The sequence below is a fragment of the Rattus norvegicus genome, chromosome 1 (assembly GCF_021556685.1).
Source record: "Rattus norvegicus strain SHRSP/BbbUtx chromosome 1, alternate assembly SHRSP_T2T, whole genome shotgun sequence".
NCBI lineage: Eukaryota > Metazoa > Chordata > Mammalia > Rodentia > Muridae > Rattus > Rattus norvegicus.
Genome location: NC_141534.1, coordinates 178,502,882 through 178,513,899, shown reverse-complemented (window position 1 = coordinate 178,513,899; position 11,018 = coordinate 178,502,882). Strand labels below are relative to the sequence as shown.

General features: G+C 47.7%; 1 non-coding gene across 1 annotated transcript; it reads right to left on the bottom strand.

Annotated features, from left to right (window-relative positions):
- Positions 1-10,682: 10,682 nt before the first annotated feature.
- Positions 10,683-10,764, bottom strand: Trnas-gcu1 (transfer RNA serine (anticodon GCU) 1). Its single transcript has one exon. It is a non-coding gene; the product is annotated as a tRNA-Ser (tRNA).
- Positions 10,765-11,018: the final 254 nt, after the last annotated feature.

Below are 11,018 nucleotides of genomic sequence, written 5' to 3'. Positions count from 1 at the left end.
CATCTTGTAGATTATGTATAAGTATACTGGCATCTTGGAGATTATGGCAGAGTCTCCAGAAGATTTGGGACAGATATAAGACAGATTCTTTTCACTGCTGAGGTATGTAGATGTGACAGTATTCTTGTCATTGTTGTCTTTCATCCTTCCTAGTGGATCACCATCCTGTCAGAATCCCCAGATAAAGCCCACTGGTCTTTTGGGATAAATTTAAAAGAACTCTCCCATGCCGGCATGCCGTGGGTCCCTAAGCTCACATGGCCAGTTTAAGGCTTCAATAAGCACTGTGCTCAGCTGTCTGATGATCTGTCTGGCCACCAGGCTACAAGCTGTGCAATACCATCAACCTCTGGGTCCCATCACCCACTATTGTGCCTAAAAGCGTACAACAGACCACAGGAGGGTGCACCTTTGGGAATTGCCTGCTAGTCCTGGATCTGGGACTGTTTCTAGGCCTGCATCTGAGCCCCTAATGGCCTGAAAGACCCCTGACCCTTGAGACTGGATACCCAGAATAGATACAGGCTAATCCTTCCCTGGGCAGCTGCTCCCATCCTAGAGACACTGAGGCTCCCACTCCCTTAAGTACAACAAGGCAATAGCAGATGATCTTGTGTGTGCAGATATGTGTATGTATGTGAGCATGTGTTGGAGGGAAGACATGGGTCACACTTGTGAGTGAAAGGTGACAGTCTCCACTGTGATCAAGAGAAGGTGAATGGTAAGATGACTCTGAGACTGAATTTATTAAATTATGCAAAGTACTAAGCACAGCACCTGGGATCCAGTCAGTACTCAATAAACACTGCAACTGTTTTATGCTGGTTCCATCTACCTCTCCGATTGCTAAAACCGGCACACAAGACTATTTATAGATTAGGCTAAAGAACTTTCTTGAGGCATGGCAGGGGGTGACTCTTCAAGCAGAGGAATTGAGCTCATGATTCAGTAGGAAACCCTGAGACAGGACAAGGGGGTTTCAGGCACAGCCATTGGCTCACTAGTCAGAGTGGACTTCTGGTTTTTTTTTTTTTTGTATTACTCCAGGCTGTCTTCTGGGTGGAGGGCCAGTGCAAAGGGAAGATAGGGAGATCTGTAAAGCGAAAAGGTCCTGGGACCACTGGAGACAGAGGGGTTCCTCGGGTCTAATGCCAATATTGCTTTGCTGCAAGAAAGGGAAATGAGTACTTTTAATCTGTAAAGAGAACCCAGATACCTGGGTATCTTGTACAAAGTCTGCTGAGAGGCCAGTTAGGGCCAATTCATTCTGAGGGCTAACAACCAAAATGAACAAGCTGTCTCTTGCAAACCTTCTTCCTAAGAAGGCCTTACAAGCTGGCTGTAGGAGAAATGGGGTGAACCACAGAGTCTCTCAGGAGTTAATAACTGAAGAAGAGAAGTCTTTGTTTGTTTTTTTAGCTCATCAAAATACCTCGGTGGCATGTGCGACTACTTCAGATGCTATCATGTCTTCATGAAGTGTTACCCCATGGCTGCATTCTTCTGAACAGCCAAGATCACCAGCTTCCCCAGGGCACAACAGGGGTTTTTTGAGGAAGAACTAGATCCCTGTGAGCCCTGGACTAGCACAGCATGCCACAGGAAGCCTGGGATCTTATTGATTTCCTCAGCTCTTCATGTTGATCTGATTATGAAACCTACCTCTGAAACCTCCCGATGTAACTGACCCTCCCTATGAGAGTCGGAAGGGCCTTCCCCCAATTCCTTCTATAAACTCAGTTCACCCAAGTTTGAACAATTGCCCCTCAGACATCTGACATCTGAGTACAGCTAGAGGGGATAATATGTGGGTGCTAGTCAGCAAAACTGGCCAAAGACATTCTAAGAAGCAGTCCATACAACTAGATGGCACTGCTTTTGAAAACCTAGAGAAAATGCGCAATTTTCTAGCAACACACAAATTGCAGAAATTGATCCAAGAAAACTTAAAAATCCTGAATGGCTGGGGGGGGGGCGGCTAATAAACTGAAAATTTTTTGAAGGTCTTCCACTAAAATAAGATCAGGCGGTTTAACATAAGAACTCCAGTGAGTCTATCTAACCTTTGAAAATAGACACTTTTTGGTCTTAAAAATATTTCAAAACCCAGTCAAAGTGAGGAACATAGCAGATTAACTATAAAATCTACAAAATTATAATATTAAAAGTCATCGGAGACAGTGGGGGGATGGCTCAGTTGATAAGTCCTTGCTATATATGAGGACCTGAGTTCAGATCTCCAGCACCTATATTCATGGTGATGTATGCCTGTAAGCCCAGCACTAGAAGGAAGAGATGGTCAGACTCTTGGGGCTGATCCTTAGATAGTCTAGTGGAAAGAGGAAGCTCCAAGTTAAGTAAGAGAAGTGAGAGACCATCTCAAAAAATACGGTGGTGAGCCATTGAGTAACATGCTCAGTGTCAACCTCTGGCTTCCACAGACACCTGCACACACACACACACACACACACACACACACACACACACACATACACACACAAATACATGCACAAACACATACAAATGCACACACATGCACCCACACACAGAAACACATACACATACACACATGCATGCACACGTGCATGTGCATACACAAACACACACACACACACACACACACACACACACACACACACACACGGAGTGGGAGCCAGCTAGTAGATCAGTAATCCTAGACCCTACCACATAGAATTTAATATATGACGAGGATCTCCGTTCTTCTGCAATAGTAATACACAGTCTTACCTGCTAAGCCACTTCCCCAGCCGCACAAAACACATTTGTAAAGGGAACGCCAAGAAAGAAACACCAAAGAGGACAGGTACAAGGAGATGACAAGCAGAAGGCAGCTCCAAAGCCAGCACTCACATGGAAAGCTGCTACAACTCTGACATCGAAACAAGCAACGGCAGATCGTGTCATGCCCTCAGACAACTATCATTCTGCCTTTCTGTCGCAGTGACCTCAGAGAAGTTGGCCTTCGAGCTTTGCTGATCTCCTGCTTGCTGTGACACTTTAACGACATTCTGGGAGAGCAACCCAGGAGAAGCTGCTTTTCCATGGTCCTCAGAACTCATGGACTTCCTGTTCTCCAAACACAGAGAGTAGTGGCCACTTCTGTTCTCTACCACCAGTTTCCCCACTGCCTCCTCCCCTAACCTGCCACTCCAAAGCAGGCCACACATGGGCTTTCTGAACAGCCTTGTGGGAATCTCTTTATGGTTGATAGGCTTGTGTCCATTTACTGGGGTTCTGTCACTTATATCCTGTGCACTTGGCTGGGGGCAAGGAAAGTAGGAAAGCCACAGCCCCAAGACCTCTCATCCCCTTTAGCATAGTGGCCATTTGGGTGTCGTGTCCTGCAGAGTGAATCAAGTGTCCCACTTGGAAACCTGGAAATATAAAGCAACTCTTCATTTCCATTTTATGTTTGTACTTCCAAGAAAACAACTCCCACTCAATATCATGTAACCAAAAAGATGGTCCTTGACCCTATGACATTGAGTCATGGTTCTTTAGGGATCCAGTGCCTTGGTCTGATCCAGAAACTGGAGGGCAGGGGAAATGTGTGATCTTTGAAGCTATCCTGAACTATTCAGTGTCCCCGTGTCTCCCCTTGGGACCTCACAAACTCATCAAACTTCCTTGTTCCTCACAGAATACCAGGCAGTTGGCCTGAGCTTTGGGGACATCCCTTTGCTTTTGCTCAGTCATTTCATCTGTGGCTTGTAAAAACTTGGAAGTATCTGTCCTATGCAAAATGTGACCCTCAAGTTATAGACTTTGGATCTTCTCTGTCTATACCTCAAAGTGCATGGAGCTGCCAGAGGCACCCAGCTACTGCCACAGAAGCAGAAAACTATACACGAGATGACATCATCAGCTGTGTACATAAGATGACATCATCAGCTGTGTACATTAGATGACATCACCAGCTGTATACATAAGATGACATCACCAGCTGTGTCCTCAGTTCTGCTTGGAAGCTGTGCCTGACTGGGGACTCTTCCAGGACCACTGACGGTACTGATGTCATGTTTTCAAATCATATCTCTCACAAACTGAGATGCCCATTTAGCTGCAACACACAGACCCAAGTTGGAAACCCAAATGACACCACTCTCACTGTGATAGTTAGGAGTTCTGAGGCTTACATTAGCCACCATCTGCGGAGTGGGTGAAAGTGTCCACATAGGGAAGGAAGCATGTGTGAACACGGGATCTGTGGATAGTCAGTGGACTCTGCATGCGTTCTGTACCCCACTTCCAGAGCGATTTCTTTACTAACCAGATATATGAATGGACCATAGATTTTATTTAATAGCACCTCCCCTCCCCCCATTGGCAGCAGTTCCGAGCTGCTGAGTCATGGATTCTTCACCCAAAGGCTGGCTGTATCCCAGATCCTCAGCAACCCCTGCACCTCGACCAGCACCAAGGGATCCAAATGGAGTTTCCCCTGAGCTCCTCAGAACACAGTGTCCTTTACCATAGTTCTGTCTTAGAGCCCTGATTCTTGCTCCTTTCACCGAAAGCCAGACATTTTCATCAGAAGCCAGACATTTTCAGTCCCACTGTCTGAGCCTATCTTGTCTCTGATAGAAACTGATGACACCATAACTTGAAACACTGAGGCCTTGTTACCTCAATGAAGCTTGGTGCCCTGTAACCTGTGGTTCAGTGCTGTGAATCTCCACTCACACCCTGGCTTCGGTCCCTAGGAATCTTTGAGATTCCTTCTGGAGTCCATGTGTCCCTCACTTCCTGGAGAGGCACTCACATAATATTGGAAGAGTCACATACTGAGCTGTACTATAGAGCTGTACTATACAAGATTATGTAATTTGTGCCCCACAGCAGGACAGGCAGCCACCACGGCCTGTCACAATGGCCTGATTTTCCTTGCGCACAATAAAACTAGGATTTATCATATGATATCTGTAGCACTCTCTTTGTTCACAAATGCAAAGCATTTTGCTTTTGTCTCAGACAGCAATGGCCACTACCCTGTCTGCCTTGTTCCACTGTGGCTTCACCCACTCTTGACCACAGGAAGAAGTGAATGCTCCCAACTTGGTCTGGGTACAACACCTGGGCTCTCACTCAGGGCCCAGCTTGGGGACATATTCGCATGTATGCCAGGACCTAATAACTCTGCTCTGTGTTCCCCAGGTTCTGTGTATGGACACTTGCAGTTCTCAGCTCTTTCCCTCTCCCGTGGCTACCCCACAAGCTGGGCAGTCCTGACTGCAGATAGAAAAGAGAGCTGAGCATGGGGCCCACAGAAAAGGACTCCAAGGTCTTTCCCAGAAGCACATAGCTGGACCACAGAGCTTGCCTGGGAGTCCTAACCACTGAAGCTATAGTTTCAGGTACCTCAGAAAGCTGTAGCAGCCAGGGGAGATACTCATCGAAAGGGACAAAGCCACTTAGAACTAGAGTGGACATCAGGTGATTTACTAAGAAAAGAATTGTTTGGGCTCCTGGTTCTGGAGGCTGCCAAGTTGAGAGCCAGTGAGGACAAGTGGAAGCCAGCTAAAAAGACACAACAGCAAGCAACTTCCCATAGGACAAACCCCCTCTAACACAGTCCCCAAAAGAATCACTAACCCCTCCCGTGACTTAGTCACTTTTCCTCTCAAAGCCACATCACTGAGACCCCAAATGTCATCTACCGTTAGTTCTGGTGGAGCCAGACCTCCTCCAAATCCTAACAGCATGGACCAAGGCACTGAGGAGCCATGCAGGGGTTTAAAAAAGGCTGGGCTGGAGTTGGTGCTGATGGTGTGGTACTGTGAAGGTGTTGATCAACACAATGTCTAATGTCAAAAATAACAGCTAAATGGCAGATATCTGAGTGCTGGGAACTCAACCACCATCTTGCTTACACTGGCTCAATGAAGTCTCGATAACCCCTAAATCAATGCCAGTATTTTATGTCCACTTTGCTGATGAGAAAAAAAAAGAACCACAGACAAATGGAAAGAACCCCCTTCCTATCAGAACTGTTCTCATGATACAGAGAATCTGATCAGAGGCTGTAAGTCATTCTAAAGCCCCATCTTTACTCTCTGCTCAGGCAGTCGGCCACATTTCTGGCACCTGGGGTGTCTGCCCCTATCTCATTAGTACCCCCTTGCACACTTCCCTTTGTCTCTAGATGCCTGAGTTCAGACACCCCTTAAAACACCAACTCTAGCTGATTTCTGCTAATACCAATCTTGTACTTGTCGGGGGTTTGGGCTGGGAACAAGGGACTCTTTAACTCACAGCAAACCACTAACAGTGCATGCAAGTCGAGGCATCCGTAGCATGTGTGTGTAGCTTTATTTCCACAAGATGGCATACAGATGAGCCCTCATAGAAGAGGATAAAGCCACGCCCCTGTCCAACCCTCTTGTCCCCATCATTCTTGCTGTCTGTCTCTACATCCCAACCATCCAGTCAAGTACCAATCTCAGCCTTGATTACATGTATTTACAGCCACCTAGAGAGGTTTAAAACTGATACCCAGTCCCACAGAATCTCTGGACCTGGGCAGAGTCATCATTTAAACCCCGCTGAATTAAGGCAAAACTTGGTCCCACCAGTAGTTCCTGAAATTCCAACCAGCAAAATGAGAGGAGCCAATCACAAGAATCCCCTCCTTTGGGCCAGGGGTTCCCCAGAAGTGGAGAAACAGCCAAGGGGCAGAAGCAGCGTGTGGCTGTCAGCATGGTCAGGGGACACCTGACCCACATTTCCTCAAGCCTGGTGGGACTGCAGCATGGCTTTGCGAAGCTCAGAGGCATCATTTGCAGACGGAAACTGAAGGTATTTGATCCACAGAGAGGTGAAGCAATTTTGAAGACCACAGATGTTGCTGACAATGTAAACGCCTCCGTGCATGGAGCAGGAGCTCCGAGCGTAGTGCACAGCCACTGAACCAGAGTCAGCTCATTTGCGCTTGGTATTAGAAGGCGAATGAATGTTCTCCTCATAGATGCATCATCCTCTTTAACAATCCCATTTCCCCACACGCACACATATCCGACGTCTGATGTCAGAGCAGAAAACAAAAAATGCTTCAAAGCAGAAATCCCTGAGATCGAAATCCTCCTTGACTCTCCTGCCCCGCGGTCTAGCTGCCCCCTTTGAGACTTTCTTTTTCCATGATAAAGGATCGAGAGTTTGCTGAACAAATATCTGTAGAGCACCTGCAGTGTGCAGGGCAGTGCTGCAGTGTGCAGGGCAGTGCTGCAGTGTGCAGGGCACTGCTGCAGGGTACTGCTGCAGGGTGCGGGGCAGTGCTGCAGGGTGCAGGGCAATGCTGCAGGGTGCAGGGCAGTGCTGCAGTGTGCAGGGCACTGCTGCAGGGTGCAGGGCATTGATGCAGTGTACAGGGCAGTCCTGCAGTGTGCAGGGCATTGATGCAGTGTGCAGGGCTCTGCTGCAGTGTGCAGGGAACTGTTGCAGGGTGCAGGGCATTGATGTAGTGTACAGGGCAGTGCTGCAGTGTGCAGGGCACTGCTGCAGGATGCAGGGCACTGCTGCAGGGTGCAGTGTGCAGGGCAGTGCTGCAGTGTGCAGGGCAGTGCTGCAGGGTGCAGGGCATTGATGCAGTGTGCAGGGCAGTGCTGCAGGGTGCAGGGCATTGATGCAGTGTGCAGGGCAGTGCTACAGTGTGCAGGGCAGTGCTGCAGTGTGCAGGGCACTGCTGCAGGGTGTGGGGCATTGATGCAGTGTGCAGGGCAGTGCTTAAGATTCCAGGGATAGAGCAGGGAGCAATGCAGATGACAAGCCCTGTTTGTCTTGGAGTTTGCATGCTGCTCAGAAAAAAAATCACACACAGTAAATGAACAAGTAAGTAAAATATGGGGAAAGAGTGTGCGATGATAAAACAGGAAAGGCAATGAGGCGGTGTGTGTGTGTGTGTGTGTGTGTGTGTGTGTGTGTGTGTGTGTGCATGCGCACGCACTTTTATAGAGTCATCAAGAATACACACATCTCTGAGGGACTGGAAAGATGGCTCAGCGCTTATGAGTACTTGCTGCTCTTACAGAGAACCTGGGATGGATCATAAATGCCTGCGACTCCAGAGGATCTGATACCCTCATCTGGCCTCTGTGGTCATCTGCACTCACATGTGCATGTGTGGGTACACACACACACACACACACACACACGCATATGCATACATGACAGGCACACACAAATGAAAATAAAATAAATCTCTTTTTAAAGAGAGTATCTCCCTGAGGTGATGGTATTATATGAGCAGCAAGCTGAAAGAGAAAGGGAGGAAGACCCCAAAGTGAGGATGTGCTGAGGATGCTGGAGTTAGCAAGTAATTTACTTCCTATGGTTGATGCACACAAGAATATGTGCAGACCTAGAATGTATGTATACACACATATGTGCACATACATACATACATACATACATACATACATACATACATACATATGAGGAGGGCTGTCACCTCTTCTGGGTAGCACAAAGGAAGGCGAGTATAGTTCTATTGGAGGCTGAGACAAGAGCCAAATGCTCCATACTTTAACGACAGGTGTCATTGTTTGGTGGAGAATAAAGCCAATCTTCCTGCCAAGAAAAGCACCCTTTCTTAAATGTCTCTGTGATGTGCCTTGCCTCTCAGATGAACCTAATAGAAAATTGGCCACTTCGTGGAATTTGGCAATTTAGAAACATCCCACTTGGGGTTGGGGATTTAGCTCAGTGGTAGAGCACTTGCCTAGCAAGCGCAAGGCCCTGGGTTCAGTCCCCAGCTCCAAAAAAAAGAAAAGAAAAAAAAAAAAAGAAACATCCCACTCACAGGCACCCGACCCCTCCCTCTCAGGGACACCAGAGTCTTGAAACCGTTGTCAGCCTAAAGAAGCCTAAAGCACAAAGTAGAACAAAGAAAGGGGTCTGCAGCCAGCCTCTCCAGTGCTCTCCACCCGGTGTGGACTGGAGGCCGATCTGGAAATCACACAGATAGAAGCTCGAATCAAATCCTCCTCGGCTCCATCGGGATCCAGCCTGAGTCGGGCAGAGACAGGGGAACCCAAAGCTTTCCTGTGTCACTCATGGGTGGAAAGGGTCAGAAGGGAATTGTTCCCTTGATCTGTCACCATGCATAACTAAAGCTCCAGCACCAAAAATCCCGAGACCTCAGGGTTCCTCAAGTGCCTCTCTCAGGGCCGTAGCAACCACGATGGGAGGAGGGTGAAGAGGCCTTCACCACAAGCTGCACCAGCTGGAGCCCACAGCTTGCGGTTATGTGGTAGGGGAGAAGGAGAAAGAATGGGTCTGTGTGCACAGAGCTCTATAGCTGGGGCCAGAGTGACATTTCTCATTTGGGCTGGCCCTCAGCTAGAACCTAAGTTACAGCCACAAAACAAGCGCAAGGGAGCTCGTGAAATGTTAGTATGTTCTTACATCTCCTGTATTTACTTTTCTCAGGGCAGAATACCTGGCCAACAAACCTTATGGAAGGAAGGATTCCTTTGGTTCATGTTTCGACAGCTCTTGTGCTTTGTACTCTTCCGAATTCTTCCATTTTTCCATTCTTCCAGTGCCACTCACAGGGTGAGCCTTCCCTCCTTAACCAAACCTCTTTGGAAACACCCTCAGCTCACAGATACACCAAGATCTGTGTCTCCATGGTGATTCCAAATCCAGCTGACAATGAAGACGAACCATCACATTCCCATGCTAACACGACTCCATCCCATCCTCTTCGTGGCTGCTGGGTAGAATTATTGGCAGAAGAGGGACTCACACACTCTGCACAGGCAGAGAGAAGCCTGTGCAAGACCACTTCTTGTCTAGACTCCAGCTATTAGCATGCAAGGCCTTCCATATGTGAGTGGTGGTCTTCAGACCGAGGAAGGTCAGGGTAAGGAGGAGGAGTTTACTCACACCTGGGGCTCCATTCTGATTTTATTTCACATGGCATTTCAGAAGCTGTATGGGAGAGCTAATGTAAAACCATCTAAAAATATCATTCTTAGAATTGATATTCCATCAACTGTTGGTCCAGAAGTTTCTTGACTAACTGTACAGTTGAAGTCTAGGAGCAGAAAAGGGGGTACATTCCAGAGCAGCTCGTGTTCTATACATCATCGACTCTGCACTCGGCAGTCAGTGCTGCCATTTTGGAATGTAGAGGATATGGGTGAGAATCCGGTAGGATTGAAGCTCTCATCTCTCTGACTCCAGTTCATTTAGTTTGACTCTTCACTACTCAATCTTTTGCCATCAGCACTTTGTGTGGGGACTTTTGCCAAGAGAGACCCTGTCTGGGGACTAGCACTTGCATGTCATGAACTCTTCTAGCCTAGGCACAGTATATGCACAAAACTCTATAATTGATAGAAGTGTTTCATGACTCTTCATCGTGGGGACATTCCTAAGAGTCCTTGAACTACACAAGTGACTCAGGATGATCTATCAAGGGAAAGAAAGAAAAAAAAAGAACATAGCCAATGGCTTTATCTCCCACCAGTCAAGGTTGTATTTATGGTATGTTAACCCCCCAGCACTTCTATTTTCCCCATGTGGGACTCAGGGGCTGAGGGAGGTCTTCCAGAGGCATCCACAGAAAATCCCCATGGTGGATGTGGGCATCTGTGCACCTATGAAGCTGTATCTGTGAGAGATCCTCAGTCTTCAGCCTTCCATAAGGATATAAGGGCCAACAACGAGGGTGGGATTTGAACCCACACGTGCAGAGCACAATGGATTAGCAGTCCATCACCTTAACCGCTCAGCCACCTCATCCTCCTCAGTCTCATCTGTGGTGGTTTGAATGTGGCTCAAATGTTTGAACAGTGGTGTACTGATGGTGTCACTGTTTGCAAAGACTGCAAAAGACTCAGGATAAAGTGAGTCACTGGGGCCAGACCTTGAGGCATCAGAGCCCAGCCCCATTTCCTAATGTCTCTCTGCTTCCCATGTGCAGATGCTGTGTGACCAGCCTGTCTCCTGCTCCTGCCACCATATGTTCCCTGACATTCTATCCCCTATGATGGACT